The sequence below is a fragment of the Mustela nivalis genome, assembly GCF_964662115.1.
Source record: "Mustela nivalis genome assembly, contig: HAP1_SCAFFOLD_2399, whole genome shotgun sequence".
Taxonomy (NCBI): Eukaryota; Metazoa; Chordata; class Mammalia; order Carnivora; family Mustelidae; genus Mustela; species Mustela nivalis.
In genome coordinates this window covers 20,576-33,475 of record NW_028134266.1, presented here as the reverse complement: position 1 = coordinate 33,475, position 12,900 = coordinate 20,576, and the positions used below count along the sequence as shown (strand labels likewise).

The 12,900-nt window shown below is 48.9% G+C and overlaps 1 long non-coding RNA gene across 1 annotated transcript; it reads right to left on the bottom strand.

Annotated features, from left to right (window-relative positions):
* Window positions 1-434: 434 nt before the first annotated feature.
* LOC309858428 lies at window positions 435-10,010 on the bottom strand. Its single transcript, XR_014308183.1, has 2 exons — window positions 9,639-10,010; window positions 435-1,118 (listed from the first exon to the last, which is right to left on the bottom strand). It is a non-coding gene; the product is annotated as an uncharacterized lncRNA (long non-coding RNA).
* Window positions 10,011-12,900: the final 2,890 nt, after the last annotated feature.

Below are 12,900 nucleotides of genomic sequence, written 5' to 3'. Positions count from 1 at the left end.
AACCAGAAAGGAAAACCAGACAATAACCGCGCAGGACAGAGCTGCGTCAGGACTGTGGAGCACCTCACTCCAGCCAGAGCTGGGGTGGCAATGACTCATTCCCATTTACCACTCGACCATTCTGTGCTGGAGCGTGGTGCCTCCACACATGACCTCATTTATGTCTTATCTCAACTGTATAAAGCAGATGTCAATATTGAGGCTTGGCGGAGTCTGCTTGCTTGCTCAGTGCCACATCAGCATCAAACGCTGGGTTGAGGATTTGAAGCCAGGAACTATTTTGGCTCCAAAGCCTATGCTCTTTTGAATGACTCAAAGCCCACAAATATAGAACATCTACAGCAAGGAACACTCCCCCGAAGACTCTTTGGAGATCATTCTACCCCAAAACAACAAGAGAGAAAGATAATAGAGATTACAGCATGAGACAGAGAAAGAATTAAAATAGTGCTTTTAATATAATTTTCAGCAAATGTACAGTGTGTACTTTACATCACATATTTCTAAACTGCTCGTCTGGAAAATATAAGCTGCAAAAATACAGAATACCACACTCAAAATCTATTGAGTATGTGCTTTTTTTCCCCCATCCCTTCTGTGAAACAGGGTCATTTTTACCACCCCCGTACCCTCACCCCGTTGTAATCCAGCCTCGGCTGCTTTGGGAAGAGCTGTTGGAGCCTTCCATCAGAGAAGCATTCTGGAGAGGGGGGTTTCTAAAGCGTGTCAGCAGGACCTCCCCACAGGAACCAAGGGAGGGATAGGCCAAAGGGAATTTGCACACCTGGTCAACATTATTCTTTAGCAACCCAGGAAAATTGCCTTGCAAGGGTTCGGAGGACTCCTGACCACAGACACCTCCTTGGTCCTCATCACAGGCCTGTGCTGGGGGCCTCAAAGGACCACTCGCTGGCCGGATAATCCACACAGGGACCCTTGGGTTCTTGGACAGGGCAGAGCACGCTAAGTCAGGCCTGCGAGGTCTGTGGATAGTGGCGGGCTGTTCTCTGGAGGAGGAGGATGAGGGCCAGGCCCTCAGCTTCTCACAAAGGAGTCTTCTGAAGGTGAATGTGACTCGGGGCAGGTTTTCTCAGTCTCAATGTCTTGGTACTCTGTGCCTAAAAAGGGAGGAGGGAAGAAGAGCCAAGAGGAAAAAGAGATCGGTCTTTTCTGGTTTTCCTACTATTTTTTTTTTTTTTTTAAGGCTTATATAATACCATCAGGGCTTTCCAGTAGAATGGACAAGAGCAGAAGTCATGCAAGGAAATACTGGGTTTTGCTCCATGTAACCCCAAGGGGCCAGATTTTAAGCCCAGAGACCTCTGTGAAGGCCATGTCTTTCTGAGAAGCACATTTTTCTAGGTATCTATACCAACACTCTGCTAGAGGTTTCTTCTCTGAGAATGAGTAAGACGTATCCCAGTCATTAACTTGTCCTCATCTTCTGTAAGTCATCAGGGACAGGCCCTGTGTTCTGGGACACCAAGTGTCACTGCAAACCTGCTGGTGGGGTGGCTGAGTGCCGGAGAGCACCCACCTGTATCTTATGTCATGCTTTTTCCTCCAGCATCCTGGACACTTTTCTTTCCAGCCACAGGATGCACCACACACTGCGTCAAACAGTCTCCTCACTGGGGCAAGGTTTTTGAGCCTATGCCACCCTTCCAAAAGAGATGTTGTGGCTTCATCTAAAAGACATTAAAAACTCAGCTAGTCCCTGGGATGATTTACAAGCTGGGTAGGTCTCGCTGAGCATGACGTGCGGCTCTGCTGTTCAGTGATAGGCACAGTGGAGACCTACAAGTCCCCACTCATTTACTTGTCCTCTTTAGACTCTGACCCGGTGACAGAAAAGGTGACAGCGGGGAAATGTCACTCTTTTCCTCAGGATTTTGCAGCTGAGATCTGGCTGATAGGAGGCAGCCCCTGTGTTCAGAGCAATTCAGAGGATCCTTCCTCAACTTCTGTGAGGATCAAGTTCTTGTGGTCTTGGTGGGGGTCGGGTTCTGCTGGAAGCCTGGGGAACTGGGAGCTGGGCAGGGTAGGACAGAAGCAAGAGTTGGAGCTGGTTCTTGTGTCCAGAATGAGCAAGATAGGGGACGAGGAGTGGCCAGGACACTTCTACCGATGTGGCTAAGGTGGAAGAAGGAAGGAGGGGTGTGTTTAAAGGTCTTTGATGTTTCATTACTAAGGTAAAAAAGGTTTTTTGGTTTTTTTTCATTTTTGATTCCTGTGCCCTAGGTAAAATTTTGCAGAGGTCTCACCTCTGGCTCTTGGCTCATTTCTCTATGAAATACAGATTTCTGTGGGGGTTTTCCCAAGAGGAGATGCCCTGCTGGCATCGGAGCTTCCTAAGAGGCAGATCTGTGCTCTTGAGTTGGTGATGACGTGGTGCAGTAGAGCACTGGTTCGGGAGTCAGACAGACCTGGCATTGGTTCCTGGTGGCCTGTGTGAACTTGGGAGCCTTCAGTAAACTAGTTAACTGATCTGTAAAAGTGGAAAAATTAGACTTACCTTTACCTGCTGTAAAGCTGCTTGGGTGCATTGCCTGGGACCATGCCTAGGACTCCTGGCATGTAGGTAGCAGGCTCTTACATGTGAGCCCCCCAACCCCTTCCTCTTTTGAGGTGCCGGACTAACCTATGTCTTGCTTATGTTCCTTCTGTAATGCAGCTTCCTACACTGCATACTTCCCATTCATCTTCTGACCTTGGATGATAAAATTGAACAGTTTTGATGAACCTATCACTGTGACAGCTCTCTTCTATTAAGTTAGCATGAATTTAAGAAAAACATTATTTTGGGGGATTTAATGGCAAGATGTCAACCTACAGAATGTTTAAACCTCCAGAAAATTTATCATTCTATTTGATTCTAGAAGAACACAATCACCTTGCCTTATGGAAAAATATTCAGAATTTTATGCTAAACATCAACTACTAATTGTTGGCCTGAGTTTAATGCAAAAATAGAAACATCTAGAAAGTCTGTTCCTAAAAGTCTAGTATCTGATCATAGAGTAAGACCTATCCAAGCAATGGCCAGCATTGGTATGTCTGAAGGCCCTGGGCCAGAGCCAGAATCCTGGGGTGATGCTGAGGAACATGGCGGTGCCTGTGGGAAGTGTCTAGGGTGTCCCCACTGAAGCTGATGACCAGCCCTGAGCAATGTCTCTCTGATGTGTCAGAAAATGTATCAGAGGAGTCTCCTGTTTCCTGTTACTGTCGGCTTCTGGTAGGATACCTCATAGAAATTGATCACTGGGCACTGTGGTTAAGACCCAGAACAACACAGGAAGAAGTCCCCAGAAGGCAGCTGTCATGGTGTCCTGCTGGTTATATTAAGAGGCATGTGAGAGTGGGTAGGACCCACAGTCCATTTAAGCCCGAGTCCTCTGGAGAAGGCAGTCCCTATGGGTGGAGAGGGCTGTCTCACTTCTTGCTCAGTAGGTGGGGGTACCTGTAAACCTAAGATCACGGGCTTTGGATCCACACAGACGTGGGTTGGAATCCCAGCTCTGCTTCATGGCCTTGAGCCAATTCTGGAAGCCTTCCCTGCCTCCTCTCCTGTACGCTGATGCTAATAACAGTTCCTGCCTCACAGGACTATTGTTGAGATTAAACGAGCTCCTATGTGTAAGAAGCTGGTTCACAGTAAGTGCTTGGTAAGTGTTAGCTACTATTATTATTAGTTTTTATTAGTGTTTACCGATTACTCCACCTGGTGTATTAGCGTCACGGTGCCAATGTTTCGTGTTGGTGGGAAGGGGTGTGAAATACCATTTGGATTTAAACTCATTCCTTCATTTCCTCCCCCATCCCCATTTCACCACCTAAGAAAACAGGACAATTACTGTGGCAGAGCTATGCAGTATCGGAGCTGAAAGGAGCTGCAGCTCAAAGTCCCCTATGAGAGAGAGATGATGTTGCCTCCGTTGTAAACCCTGCCAGTCAGGGCTACTTACCTCTTTCTTGGAAAATGGGATACCTGCCTTAGACTCCTGTGGGCAGTATATGTCAGGGCTGGTGGACAGCTGGCTGTAGGCCCCCTCTAGCACGTGACCTGGTCCATGCTAGAGCAGTCTCAGCTGCTGGAAACCCACCCTCCCCCCCAACATGCAGTGCTGCTTCAGAACTCAGCACACTCCTGCCCTTGGCCACTGTCTTTGTAAATAAAGCTTTATTGGGATACAGCTCATGCGTTTGTTTATACATGAGCTGCTCTCCCGCTACAACAGAGTTGAGTGGCTGTGACAGACACCGTATGCTTCTCAAAGCCTCAAAATGCTTACCACCTAGCCTTTTACAGAAAGTCTATCCACTTGTTCCTGAAGTCATCTCAGGAGACCAGACCTCCTGCCCCATCTTTCTGGCAGATCCCCACTGCACTTTGGTTCTTGGTTCTAGACCATGCCCCATGCCCCCTCCCCGCCCCCAAACTTTCTCATTCCTGAATCCAGGAGGCTGAACTTCCCATCACCATGAATCCGCCCTCCTTGGGCCCAGTCAGAGCTGGTCTCTTAATATTGTTATTCTATTGCTTTTGTGTGTGTTCAGGTCTGTGTGGCTCATGGAACTGTGAGCTCTTGGAGGAGGGGATCGTGTCTTTTTCATCTTTGTAGCTGGTCCAGAATCTTCATCAAGGAATGAATGAATAAATACGTTTAGAAATGGTCAAGCTCATACAGTACATCCCCAGATGAAACTAACCCTACAAAGGGAAATCACGCTACCACGTGCCTGATCTCTGAGAAGGAGGAGTTCAATCCCTGCGTCCAGGGCAGTCCCAGACCTCTGAGGTATAGATCTTTGCTTTTTGGAATTTTCCATCTTAGGCCTTTTAGCTGTCCTTTCTGCCATGATGACCAAGCACTCTGATATCCCCTACAAATTTGAGAACAGGAAGGCGAGGGTGGGTGGCTGTGGCCAGGCAAGGTAGTTTCCATGTGTTACCATGGGCAACAGGCCCCCATAAGAGGCATCTGAACAAAAAATATCTTCTTGCATATTCTACCAGTTGGGGATCCTTCAGTTTTACAGGTTTATTCATGAGCAGCCATAACCCCCCAGGGGGCTGGGTCTGAAGGCTATCATTTAGGGCAAGTTGCTCCAAGAGGTTAGGTCCTCGCACTGTTCAGAATGCAGCAACGCGGACTGAGCTGGAAGCAATGGTATAACGAACAAGGAGGAAGGGCAGAGGGAGGAAGCGGAGGACGGTGGTTTATGTTCCACACTGATTTTCCAGGCTGGACTTAATTTTCACTAGCACCTTCTCTTGGAAAGCGTGGCACTTCTTAAGTATTTGGCCTGGATTCTGACGTAAAGGAAAACACAGCTCATGGCCGAGAGGAGGCTGAGGGAGAGAGCAGCAGCATGAACTCAGCAATCAAGCCCCTACTGTGTGTCTGGAACTTTCTCCCGAAACAATCAAAATGGGCAGAGAAGAACAGCACAAGACAACGAATCCTGGTTTTCTCCCTTCCTCTAAATCAAACCACACCAACCACACACACAACGCTTGAGGGGCACTCCACCAAGACTGTAAGAGAAGTTTCCCCTGTCCTCCTCCTCCCTCTGCTCTTGACTGTATGATTTCTCGACACCGACCTTTATTGCTTTAATGCTGCCCAGTCCAGTACGGCTCTGGCAGGCCTGACTGGGTGGAGAAGAGATCACCCTTGTGAGGGCCTGAACAGCAGGCAGCAAGAAAACCAGCCTCGCAGGCTCCTGGAAGCCAACAGTGACTTTTCCTCAGTGGGTTTCTCTGTGAGTGTTGTGTGTGTATACGTACACACACGCGCGCCATTTATTTTCTCCATTTCACGTGTTCCTCAAGGAACCACCTGCTCTCGAAGTGTGGAACATAATCCATTAGCGACCAGGTTGATCCTGATTCCTGAGAAAATGCCTCCGGGGTGGTGGTGGGGTCATTCCCAGGGACTGGCCGGGAGCCCCGTATGGAACAATTCGGCAGGTCCCCTCAGAGGACCTCTCTTGCCCCTTCATTAGCCGTGAGGAAAGCCTGCGTGCGGCAGCCTTCTGGGAGTGGCAGCTTTCCATGGGGGAAGGGATGGGAAATCTCACCATGCCTGAGTGAGGGGAAACTCTAGGTCATCCCTGAAGACAGGGAAGGGGATTAAATCAGGTATTTAAATGTAGAGACACCACTTTAAAATGTATAGGCCTAATTAATAAAAAAAATCATCTCTAGAGGAAGCTATTGTACTGTAAGGTGGTTGAGAAAGAAGTGATTTTTATGGAGAGGCACACTCCTTCCTGTTTGGAAGACATTAACAAGCCTGTCAAAGGATTCCTTGGAAGCTCTTGGCTTCCCCTTATTATTTTGGTTGCTAAGTACTACCAGCAAACTCCTTACAGGGGGACTGGGAGAGGAGGCCTCTCTTGCTCCTTCATTAGCTGGGAGGTAAAGCCCACATGCTGTGGCCTTCTGGAGTGGCGATGGCCCCAGTGTGCCTTGACGCTTCCCAGCCTTCCTCCGTGGAAGTGTGAAGGAGCAGGCCAGGCTGCTGGTCGTCCCCGACAGTGGCCTCCGAACACCCAGATGTCCCAGAGAAACATCTACTTTCATGAAATGTGTTGACTTCATGTGCAGGAATAATATAGGTCAAAAACGCTTCTTGGTCTACATGTAAGAGTTAAAAACCTCTGTCATAAGTTGCAGCTAAGGGAGGCTTTTTCAACCATCTCTGGGCATGTTTGACTATGATGGCAGAGGAGTTTGGAGCAGGAAAGAGAGAGAAGCTTGGTGTTCACCTTCTAGGTTTATTCTATCCTTACGTTTTTGTTTTCTCTAAGTCCAATGGAGCTCTTGCCAGGAAATCTTTTCATTCAAAATACCTCTGAAAACCAAACATATGACCGAGAGGCTAGAACTAACACTGTACGTACAATGGTTCTCTGTAGCACAAAAGGAAAAACCTAACACCAGGCTAGGCTTCCTGTTCTGCAGGAGGAGAAACGATAAAACTCTAAAAGGTGACACGTCGTGCTTTACGGCCATCTTGCAATGGGGGACTTTAAGTTCAGATCTCGTTGCTGACAAAACTGAGCCCTGGAGGTGTTTTCCTTTTTCATCTCAACATCTCCTTCATCCTAAAATCTCAAGGGGGAAAAAAAAAATCCAAAATGCAAACCGTTTTCAAAAGAAACTTTCTTTTTAAAGCCAACGGCCCCATGAAAACACGAGGTCAGCGGGGCTCAGCGTGTGTGAACGGAGTTTGGAGAGCTACGCAGAAGGCAGTGACCTATGAGCAACACATTTCAAAACAAAACTCACCCCAGACCTGTACAGAACAGTTTCAAAGCCTTAGGAATGACAGAGCATACATATTTTATGCATTGGTTGGAGAACAATCCCTCCTCTTACTAGTTAACATACTGATGAGTGTCCCCATGTTCACGGACAGGGACGGACTAGAAGTAAACACACAGAAGGGTGGTTTTGGAAGCCTCCTGCCCCAGGCAGCTGATCACGGTGCGGCAGCCCCGCACCACGACACAAGCTTCTCTTTGAGTCGTCCTTGCTCGGTGGGGCTTTCTCTAGTTTCCGACTGTCGCACGAACGGCCCCTTTTACAGCGTGTGTGAGAAATTGGGCCCAACGGCCGTTCTTCTTTCCTTCCTGATTCTTTGGCTGCCCTCCGGGGGAACTGCACATCTGGGTCTCGGGCAAAAAAGCCAACCAACCAACAACCTTTGAGATCTTTCTCAGGGCCACGAGTGGCCTGGACCAAGGTCACCGAGGAAACACAAAAGGAACATTTACTGGGCCACGTGTGTGCGCGTGCGGGCTCTCCCATTAAGCTCTGTCCTCTTACGGGAATGGCCTTAGGAGGCTGATACCGCGGACTCCCAAGAGCTTTTCCCACGATTCCCCTCCCGAACGATGAGGTTTGCCTGCTAGCTGCTGGAGAGTTAGCCACGCCCAGAACACAGACCAAGGTCTCTCCGTTCAAGACCGACCCTAAAAACAGTGACCTTTTATTGCATTGGTCATGCGGTGCCTTCCACGACCCCGTGGGTCTATTTACCAACACAGACCCCACAAATGGCTTGACAGCTCGTGCTAGGGGACCATCCCTTCTCTTGCCTATCCCCAGAAGCACCGCACCCATCCACACAGCCCACATCTAAGCGTGTCTCCTCCACGAGCTGAGAAGAACGCCTCTCGGAATGTGAAACATGAATATAAAAGGGCTTCCCGTGACAGTGATCACTGAATCACGGGGAATAAAGCCAGAAGGCGAATTTGCAATTCATCACATTATTCCCTGTTGTCTCAAATGTGATTCTTTTAAAGGCAGGCTGCATAGACACTCTTTCTCAAGCATTTTTTTTTCCTTCTCGTAGCACATGGTATATTCTTGTTTTTGCAGAATATCCAAATGAGGATAAAACGATAAAAAAAATTACAATAGATTAATTGCATCCCTTGAATCACATTATATTTTTGGTGCATAAAAAAAGGAGGAAAGGAAAAACCAACCAGCATCATAAACTCAGCCTAGAGAACTGTGTTAGTGATTGAAGGGTTAACACGGATTTTAGAAGTGGTTAAAAATAGTATTAGAGGATTATACATACAACAGTTTGAAATTCATATGCATTGCATTTTCTTTTTTTCTTTAAAAATGGCAAAATGTTTGGCAAATGTAAGCAAATGACTTGGACTGTATGGGTTTCACCGGCTCTGAGCAAAGTCAGTCATAGCCAGGCGAGGCCCACTGCTTCCTGAGGTCACTCTGCGGGGCTGGGGGGTGCTGCGGTGGGGGGAGATGAGGTGCTGGCCCCCCACGCCTGGCTCCCCCCCTCGGGCCCTCAGTCTTGAACATGAACATGGAGCTGGTGAGAGGTGCCAATTAGAGACTCCAGCACGGATCACCCATTAGCATCGCTGAGAGAACTCTGGGGCCTTGAACCACAGGCAGACTGGGTGAGTCGTCTACACCGTGACCCATATTGCGAGAGTTAGAGGAGGGGGCGCCCACTCCTCCGCCTTGCCCGCTCCCCACACTCACGAGGAGGGGCAGGTGGCACGGGGGTGTGTGTCCCTAGTGCTTATCCTGGCCATGTTGTCAACTTGTGATGTTTAGTAGACTTTAAAAAAAAAATTTGTTTTGTACGTGTATTATGTATCTCCAGAAACGTCCATTCTCCAAGCTGGCCACCACTGTTCCCTGAAATTGGCAGTGCTTGTTGCTTGCAGCTGTCGGCATCCCGAAAAAGCATGAGGTGCCTTCAAAGAGTAGACTCTGGGCCCCAGCAGGTTGGACGTCAGACACACGATCCCACGCTCTCCTTATTCTGAATTCTGTCTGGCTCTGATTTTAAGAGGACAAAGGTCGTGTTGTGTGTATATGTGTGTGTGTATGTGTGTGTGTGTGTCTCTGTACGGAGTTGGTTTTTTTTTTTAACTTTTTTTTTTTTTCCTAGGAAAAATGACCCTTGGATTACTAATACAGAGTTCAACCTCCTTCCATCACTATAAAACGGACTCCATGTTTTCACACCACTCATGATCTTCAAGGTTATAGATAAATTTTGTCCTATGGGTCTGGCTTGCGGGCACAGGGTCCCTCCCCAGATTGTCTAGGGTCAGAGTAGAGGCAAAGAACTCACTGGTGCTCAGCCCGCCCTCGTGGTTTTTGATGTAGCGTTTATAGTTTTTCCGCAGGCACTGCCACGTGGTCGTGTAGAGGACGAAGGCGGACGACTTCAGCACGATGGCGATGCTGACGTACAGGTATCTGTAGGCCACGTTGTCGTACAGGACACAGGCGCCTTGCTCCCCGCAGAACGTGCTCCAGAACAGGCAGGTGGAGTCGATGCCGGCCCCGAAGATGAGGGGAGGGGGGATGAAGCCTGCGAGAGGGGAAGGACACGTCAGGCTCCGGCTGTGCGGGCTGGCCTCCCCGCTGTCCGCACGCAGGCACCGTGCTTCCCCCTACAGGAACCCCTCGCCCCCCAGGGGGCTCCAGGGCACGGGGCTGGGAAGACTTGAGTCTGAATCCCAGCTCGGCCCTCACTTGTGAATAGTCTTGAAGCCCCCTGGGCCTCTGTTTTCACATCTGCAAAATGGGGATCCTATCACTCCCGCTGAGATTGTTTGAAAGACTGACCAAACGAACCCCCGGAAAGCCTTTAGAAGGGTGCCTGGAACACACCAGACAAAAGGAATGGCGGCTGCTACTATTTTGAGAAGCAAAAGCCGGTCTTCCCGGAAGGGACCGTTCCCGGTGTGGAAGCAGTGCATCCTCCTAGACGGAAACGCAAGCAGGGACTGTACTCGGCGTATCGTGTTCTGGGGTGGCCCTTCTAAGGTTGTGTGAGTACAGGGAGCCAGGACCAGAAGGGACCCAAAGTGGAACATGAGTACGCTTTACCTTGTGTCCACACACACACACACACACACACGTGCCCTCGTATGTTATGCGTGCACATGTGTGTACACAAACATATGCATGCATACGTGTGTACGCATGTATCATTTAAGATGAAAAATGCCTGCATGCTAACAATTTCCCGTCCCCTTGACGTTCCCACTGCATTGAATCCTTCCGTTCTGAGCTGGAAACTGGTTTTAAAACCTTCACTAGAGAACATTTCCAAGTGCTTTCAACCAGTGATCAAAAGCAGCGGAGGGGTAAAAACTAGTCTCCTTCATTCACATCTGTGTGTCCTGCCCTTGTCCAAGCTCAAAGGTGATCTGTCCTGGCTGCCCATTTAAAAGCATCCAAGGTGTTCCATCCTAGAAGAATTAAATTGGAACGTTTGGTGTGTGGCTGGGTCATGAGGATTGGGAAAGCACCCCCTGGTCGGGGGAGGAGGGGCGTTTCATCTGCACTATGGGAAATCAATGGAGGGTTCTTTAATACAAATTAACTGCCTCACAGAAAAAGGATCCCTAAGGCCAGAACGTGGTGCCAATCAGATCCAGGGAGAGACCTCAAAAGCCGAACGGGATCACTGGAAGCAGGTGGCAACAGATCCGAGATCCTAGCGTGGGGTGGCCTGGGATCCGGAGTGTTCTTTCTGGGGCCAGCCCTGGAGGGTCAGAGTTCCCACGTTTTATCAAGGAAGGTCCCCTCTGAGAATCTGATGCGATGAGATGCCTTTTGCTGGACTAAGGATCTAGATCAACCCGCAAAACGACACTCATGTTTCAGGCGGTTCGTGGACCCCTGAAGTCCATCCACAGTCACCAGAATCAGAACAGCCGTGTTATATAGGCTGTGTCCCTCCGTTCTGAGGGGCCCTCCAAGGGCAGCCAGGAAGGGAAACAGCACTTTCTTGGTTCTACCGACAGGCCTGGAATGGGTGTGGGGGAATTGCACTGCCCCATCAGTGTTGATGAGTAGGGGCAGAGCTCCCGGGTCCCCGGGAGCCTCAGCCCTTAGCCCAGCATTACCCCTGCCTGGCTCTGCCCCTTGTGAGCCTGGAGAGAAACCCCAGAAAAGGAATTTTAGCTGTTCCCTCTTTTCAGCTTGTAGGTCAGCTTGGGTCCACCGGAGGTAAAGTCCTCATCCCAGGGTTCTCTGCCCCAAAGTGTCTGAGGCCTTCCTCGCCAACTGGGCCTTCTCCCCGACCCTCCAACAAATGTCCTTCTTCATTTAACTGAACATGAGCCCACTGGACTGTCCTCACGACCAAACAAGAGAAACTAAGTCGCACTCCACATTATGTAGGTAAAGAAACGGAGATCTGGAGCCGATGAAAACTGATAGATCGGGGAAACTGGGACAGATCTGGCTGTTCCTATGGCCTGGGGATCATTTGAACCCATTCACCGATTTCTCTGGGTTTTAGGAGTTGGTGATAGCCCCCAAGTGCTCCTCCTTCCTCTTTCTTCCGTCTCTCTTCAGGCCACTTGCTCCTAGATTGCCCATTACTAGGCGATGAGGTGCTAAGACAAACAGCAGATGACAATAGTTCTGCCATGGGAAGGGACTGACAGCACAGGGGCGCCTTGCACATCCGTCCCCTGTCCCCGACTCCCACCACCACCCCCAATGCAAAGGGACTGGAAGGGTTGCAGGCAAATCCACACTGGGCAAATCAGGTCCTATTTTCAGCACATGGGAGGAAATTTGCAATATAAAGAAGTTCTTCTTTAATACTTGCTCGAACCAAAATAGCCCTCTAAACTGCCACTATGTAACTCCTTCACGTATCCGTATCTGTGCGAGGGTTTCTGTGCGAGGGTTTTAAAAATATTGTGTTATCGTTAAAGTAGGGCATCCTTCTTTGTGCTAGCCGTGTCAATTTTATCCTGCCTACTGTCAAGCCCCATTACCAGATGACGCAGCCCTGGAAGGAGTCAGAAAAAGCCTTCAAACAGAAATTAGAAAGCTAAGTGCCTAAAAAGTTTTTTATATTTTGGAGAGCCTTTGTGACCTCCCGAGGTCCTCTTCCTCCTCCAGAAAGTTAACCTCCTCTCCTTGGTCTACGGCAGGACTCGCCCATGGTTTTGCTGTAGCTTACATGCCCCGAATTGCAATTCTGTTATTCTCAAAGAAACATTACCCCCCTTTCTTTTCTGGTAAAATAATGGGCTTTTACTTTTAACACCCACATTATTTAGTGATCAGAGCGGGATCCAGACAAGACCTACGACAGCTCCATGAGCGAACCAGTGCTGGTGTCTGGAGCCAAGCGAGCTGCTTTCCTGGGGAGCTTAGCCTTTGCAGGTAGGTAAGTTTTCTCCTGGATTTCAAGCTCTGCTCTGTGTTTGGAGCTCTCCAGTCTTTATTCGGGATCTGTTTTAAGGCTTTCTTCTTTCTGAGAGTACTCATTTTGGCCTTTGGTAGGATTCCTTTTGGAATCAGGTCATTCCTGTTGAAAAACCATGTTTAGGACATTTTTGTTTCTCTAGTGAATACAT